Below are 6,000 nucleotides of genomic sequence, written 5' to 3' on the forward strand. Positions count from 1 at the left end.
GGTAGAAAGTAACAGATACCACTAGACAATTTCTCAGAGCACTTACAGGCACATGTCCAGGATCATATGCAGAATTGCAGGGAAGACCTGGTCTGACGGTGATCAATTCTTGTTCAGACAACTTTGTTGGCAGGTTGAGACTGCTATCTGGGAGTGACTGTGGTGCCACCACAGTGTTTTCCCTTGTTGTCCTACAAATAGTCCAGTTTCAAGGACAGCACTGCTGGGCATCCCATCCAGAGCAGGTAGAGGTCACTTTGCAGGTACCACAGTGCACATGTGACTAGATTAGGTATCAATTAGAAAACAATTCCAATCAGCCTTAGCCTTTCGAAAGTTTTATAACCTATTACTATAGCAAAGCATTTGTTTAAGCTAATCTATGAATTTTTTTTGTGAGGCAGCAGGAGAAGTATTCAGGGGATGCAGCATGTGAGGGGGAACCAGATCAAATTCATTTTCTCTGCTGTGATTAAAGAAGAAAGGATGGTGGTGCATACCATTTCAAACAAGCCTCAAGAGCCCGGTATCAGATTAAGTACAAAAAAAAATAGAGGTTCACTTTCTTTTAACAACAATAATACTTACACATGTAGGAATGTAAGACACTAGAGGGATCCATTCTGCACACCCAGTTCTGAAGGATCAACTGCAACTAGATTGCTGCTTTATACAAACACTAGAGACTACTCTGCAAATTTATTGTGAGGCAGCAAAAGATGCATTCTGCAAATAACACATTCATTGGGCTGGGGAAGGGCCAGATCAACAGAATGCCACATAAGCTTAATGAAATGGGTGTTGTATCCAGATTATAACCAAACCTCAAAGGCAGGATACCAGATCAAAATATAGGCAATACATATATTTCCTTTTAATTATAATTAAAAAAACCCCTTAATTTGTATAGCAATACAAGACATCTGTGGTCAGTTTTGCTCACCCATTTATGAATTAAGGCATCTGCCAAACCAGTTGGTTTAATTGCTGTCTTATATAGAATCTGCCAACATCTCTACCTCTGCTATCAAACACGAGCAGCCACAATAGTCTGTTACACGATCCTATACATGTTCAAGAACTGCCCTAAAGCTGACACTAGTGCGATGTCCAGGTAGCACTGATCAGTGATCAAATCTCACTGGTTTGCATTTATAGCCTTGCAGTCACTGGTACAGTCCCGCGCTCACAATTTTGGGAGCCACTGCAAAAATTCCTGTTTTCTCTAACAGCTTTCAAGATGATGCTTCCAGATAACATAAGTGGTTTTTATATGTATATCTAATCATGCATATGCCCTTATTCTAGGTCATTGAATAGATTACTCTACAAAGGTAGAGTCAATTAGAAAAAAACATGGATATGGTTACAGCTTTGGTAACCACTTCTTACTAATATCATTTACTTTTGGCAATATGACTCCTACAGTATCAAAATTACTTTACCACAGCAGGCGGTAAGCAGATGGAAAGCACCACAACAATCATATTGAAGGGCTTGGCCTTGCCCTTGTGGAGAAGCTGTAATTTCTGTTGAATAAGCTGCTTCCTGAGTCACCTAGTGCAGGCTGAGGCCAGGAGATAAAAAGAAAATTGCAGGCCAAAAGGCTGGTAAGTGCAGACGTTCATCAGCCCTCAGATAGAAACAGGAGGAGACAGGCTTCTTTAAGGATCCAAATAGGACTATGTGGTAACACTGTCCATAGCAACAGGAACTTGGATTTCTTACCCTTCTGAGGCTCACGTTCTTCTTTTCTTAACAAGGGCTGCAGGAAAACCACTCCTGGCTGCCAGTGCCAACAGCCACGGTACGGCAACAGCACACTCAGGGACAGCAGGGAGAGCACACACCAGCTCCTGCACAGGACAGAGAGGTTCAGGAGCTTCAGCCCACAACCTTCCCACCCCCTTCAGCTCAGACCTTGCTGCAAGCGGTCTGTGATGAGCAGGGTCCTCATCCTCAAACGTGAAAAGGGCACACGCTGCCTTATATCGTTACATGATTAATACACTTCTGAACCCTGCACATCCTCAAGAGCAAGATGGGTTCCCACTGGCTCGATCCTATTCTCCTGGCACCTCTATGAGGACAAAAGGGAGACATCGTGTTCTGTGGTGACAGATGTGAAATCTCTCCTGGAGCTGAGTGCAAGCAGAGAGGTGCATCCTCACAACTGAGAAAACTCTCTTCCTGTCTCATTATGTGACTTAAGACTCAAGAACGGAGGCAGAACATCGGAAGAAACCCTGGGCATTTCTTGGGACTCGGTAAGCGGAATAGGGCTCAGATGTCTCTTTCGCTGCTGCCAAGGCTTTCCAGCAGGCATGAACACAGTGCTGTACTGTGGACTGCTTGATCCATCACTTAATGGGACTTACACCCTATATTTATACCACACCAGTCCTGCTCACTGAGCAAATTTTTCCACTACTGAAAGAAAAAAAGCATACCAGTAAAGAGTGAACCTGAGCTTTCTCCAGCAGGAAAGGCTGATCTTAAAGTAAGCTTAAAATTGACAGGTATGGCTGCCTGACACAGACCAAGAAGTTGGGAACTATTTGAGTTCTTGGCTTTGCAATAGCATGAGAAGAGCTCCAGAGTTTGAAAGCAGGACAAAAAAATGAAGCCAAATGCATAAGCTTAACACTTCTGGAGGAATGACTTGTACTGAAGTCTTCCATCATCTTCAAGGCTTTCTTTCCCCATCTCCACCCTATACCCCTGGGGCTGCCATGTGTTCAGTCAAGATGAAACCTGACATCCAGGCTCCAACTTTTCAAATGGTAGTCTAATGGAGAAGAAACAAAGACTTACAGTCTTGCTCACCCAGATCCTTGATGTTCTGACAAAAACGGTGAATAAATCTATACTCCTGCTTACAACCCAGCCACCAAAACAAAACCAAACGCTGAATTTTGACAGACAAATGGACTAAGATATGTAACTTGGATGCAATGGGACGTAAGTAATATGCAACTCATGACAAGCCTAGGCAAAGAGAGTCAGGTTATTACTGATAGATAATCCTCACTGACCAGTTTCAGAAGTAACTAGGCAGATATCTTCACAGACATTCTCATTGGATTGGATTTCTAGCAGCTAAGGGTCTGAAAGTAGAGGTAGCATAGTAGCTAAGTCAGACTCTATCCAATACTCAACCATACCAACATAAATTCAATGTTTCAGAAGTATTTATTAGTTTCGTATATCTTTGATAAGTATTAGTTGCCAAATCCTATACTCTTCAGTTTCCTTAACATTTATATCAGAGCCTGTGACTGCGGTGTGATTTAAGCACTGTAAATTTATTAACTAAACAAGAACAGTAGTGTGGAATTATTGGAACTCCTTCATTAATTAGACCAAAGTTAGTTGATCAAAGCTTGAAGTCCATTTCAAAAGGACATTGCGTTAAAGCAGCTAAAACAGCAAAGGGTAGACATTAAATACTTATCTTTTCATATGAACTCAAGGTCACTCAACAGACATACACTGAAATGGAAGAAAAAAGACCAACTAATTTTATCTGCTTTTAGATAGCTCCTGAAAGTCAGTCTTGCAAATCCAAGCAATCAGGTAAGATTTAACCAATCAACATCACAACGTTCTTCCAGAGTAGGGAAAAATATCAGTAACTTTGGTGCTTCAGCTTCTAGAAGCCATTATAAAGCCTGCTAGTATCCTAGGTTCTTTCACTTGAAATACTAAGACCCCCTAGAAGATACTTGGTAGAAATGTACTGACTTACAATCAATACAGAACAAAGAGCAACTGCTTACTATCAAAAATTATATTCTTTAAGTTATTGCATCAGTGAGGTTTTTGCAGTAGTACAAGCACATATCTCAGCCATAATAAAAACCTGAATAAATGATACTGGGCATGGCATAATTTATATTTGTGACCTTATTAAAAGATTACAGTTTCAACTCTTTTCAAGTTTCCTTGCAGTTCAAAGCCCATCATCAATGAAGACCACAAGCAAACTGATGCCCAGACAATCTTGGAGCAATGGCTACCTTGGAAAGACAAAAGCTCCCGTTTTTATTGTTGAGCGTGATGTTATATGGCACAGGATATCCCTTTGGTCAATTGGGCTCAGCTCTCCCAGCTGTGTCCCCTCCCAACCTCAGCCTACTCGTTCAGGGGGGTGTGCACAAAATGGGAAACAGAGAAGGCCTTGACACTGTGCAATAGGTAAAGCATTGGTGTGTTATCAACACTGTTTGTCACAAATCCAAAACACGGCACCGTACCAGCAGCTATGAAGAAAGTTAACTCCATCACAGCCAAACCCAGTACAAAGACACATGACGCAATATCCATTTCAGAGGATTCAGCACTGAAAAGATTTTGAAGAACTTTGATGCAAAACACATACCTGAAGCAACAATACTGCTAAGTGTTAGACTAGATAAAACTCTGCACTGAGCAGTTACTGGGCAACTTTAGGTACTAGGCGTTTTAAGAGGTTTTGATTGGGTTCAGCTGGCCGACTGAAAGAGGACTTCTTCCACGTTCCCTCTGCATTTTGGAAAGTAAGCATTTGCAAGTAGCTTCAAAGCACTTTCAGGCTTTTCTTCCTGAAGCTGCTGTGAAAAGAAGAAATAATACAAGCACGATAAACAACTGAGTTACTTTTCGTTACTGCACTTTTAGGACATTGTATGAAGCCAGTGCTGGATATGGTGTGTTAAGCTGAATGATCATCAAAGCCTGACAGCTGAACATCCTCCCCATAATCATCTTCTCTGGCCTCAGAAATTGCCCTAAACATCAGAGGAGCTTATGGAATTTAATCATTTTGGGGTGGGATATGAAACCTGCTCTTGGCATCTTCTCTGGAGCAAAAAACCCTGTCAAGCACAGTCCTTTTTCTATCAACCAACAGTATCTGTTGGATTCTTCTACTATGACTCCAACACTTTTTCATGACTGCCGCTGCTTTAACTGCTTCCACAGCTGGCAATGACACTGCATTCATAGCTTGATGACTTCCTGAAAGCAGCATTATAAACTAGCATCTCCCCGATTACTTACATAATACATCATCAAGACCCCCACACAACATATCAATCCCAGTGGAAATCCACAGCAGAAATATACTGCAGAAATACTAGTAAGAATCTAATCCTGAGCTCAAAGACATTAGTACTGACCATTAGCCATTAGGCAAAATACTGCAGTATATAGAAATATACTAGTAAGAATCTAATCCTGAGCTCAAAGACATTAGTACTGACCATTAGCCATTAGGCAAACTTCTCACATAACTGCAGACAGAATAGACTTTTTTTAAAAAAGTGGTGTTACCATGGACAGCGTATTTAAGAACAGGCTAAGCAGAATTGCATGCATTTACAAACAGGCACTCCACGAGCCTTATCAAATACCTGCAACCAACATTAGATTGGATTTTAGCTAAATCATTACTAAAGATGAACATATCTTCAGGTAGATAGGCTTTTAACACTTACAAAAATAGTAGAAAAATGAACTCTCCACAGAAAGCAACTCCTCAGAATTCAAGAGATTGGTGGTTGTGAGATGATTAGGTAAATCAGTCTAGCTCTCAGCCCCCAAGACAGTGGTGAAACTCACAAGAGAAGTCACAAAACTTGAGAAGTAACGTAATTAATTGGAGATCTTTAAAAACATGAATTGTCAGGAAGATAAAAGAATGTCTACCTTTTCTTTCCACAGCTAGTAACTACAAAGATTTCAGCAGCATGGTCTGGTAAGAAACAAACCCCGCATGGATACACTGAAAGCAACGCAGACAAACTCAGCCAGCCAGGGATCCAGCTGAGCTGCAGCACCAATGTGCTCCTCAGGCACTCCAGGAAAGGGATGCACTTTGATTTGATGCATTTGAGGAAAAAGGCATCTGAAGGCTGTAGATAAAGAGCACACGTCCTGCTGTACAGGACCATCAAGAAGACTCAAATGCGTTGAATGATTTTTTCAACAAATGGGTTCTCATACAACATTTCTGCAGAT

The sequence above is a fragment of the Fulmarus glacialis genome, unplaced genomic scaffold (assembly GCF_000690835.1).
Source record: "Fulmarus glacialis isolate BGI_N327 unplaced genomic scaffold, ASM69083v1 scaffold9981, whole genome shotgun sequence".
NCBI lineage: Eukaryota > Metazoa > Chordata > Aves > Procellariiformes > Procellariidae > Fulmarus > Fulmarus glacialis.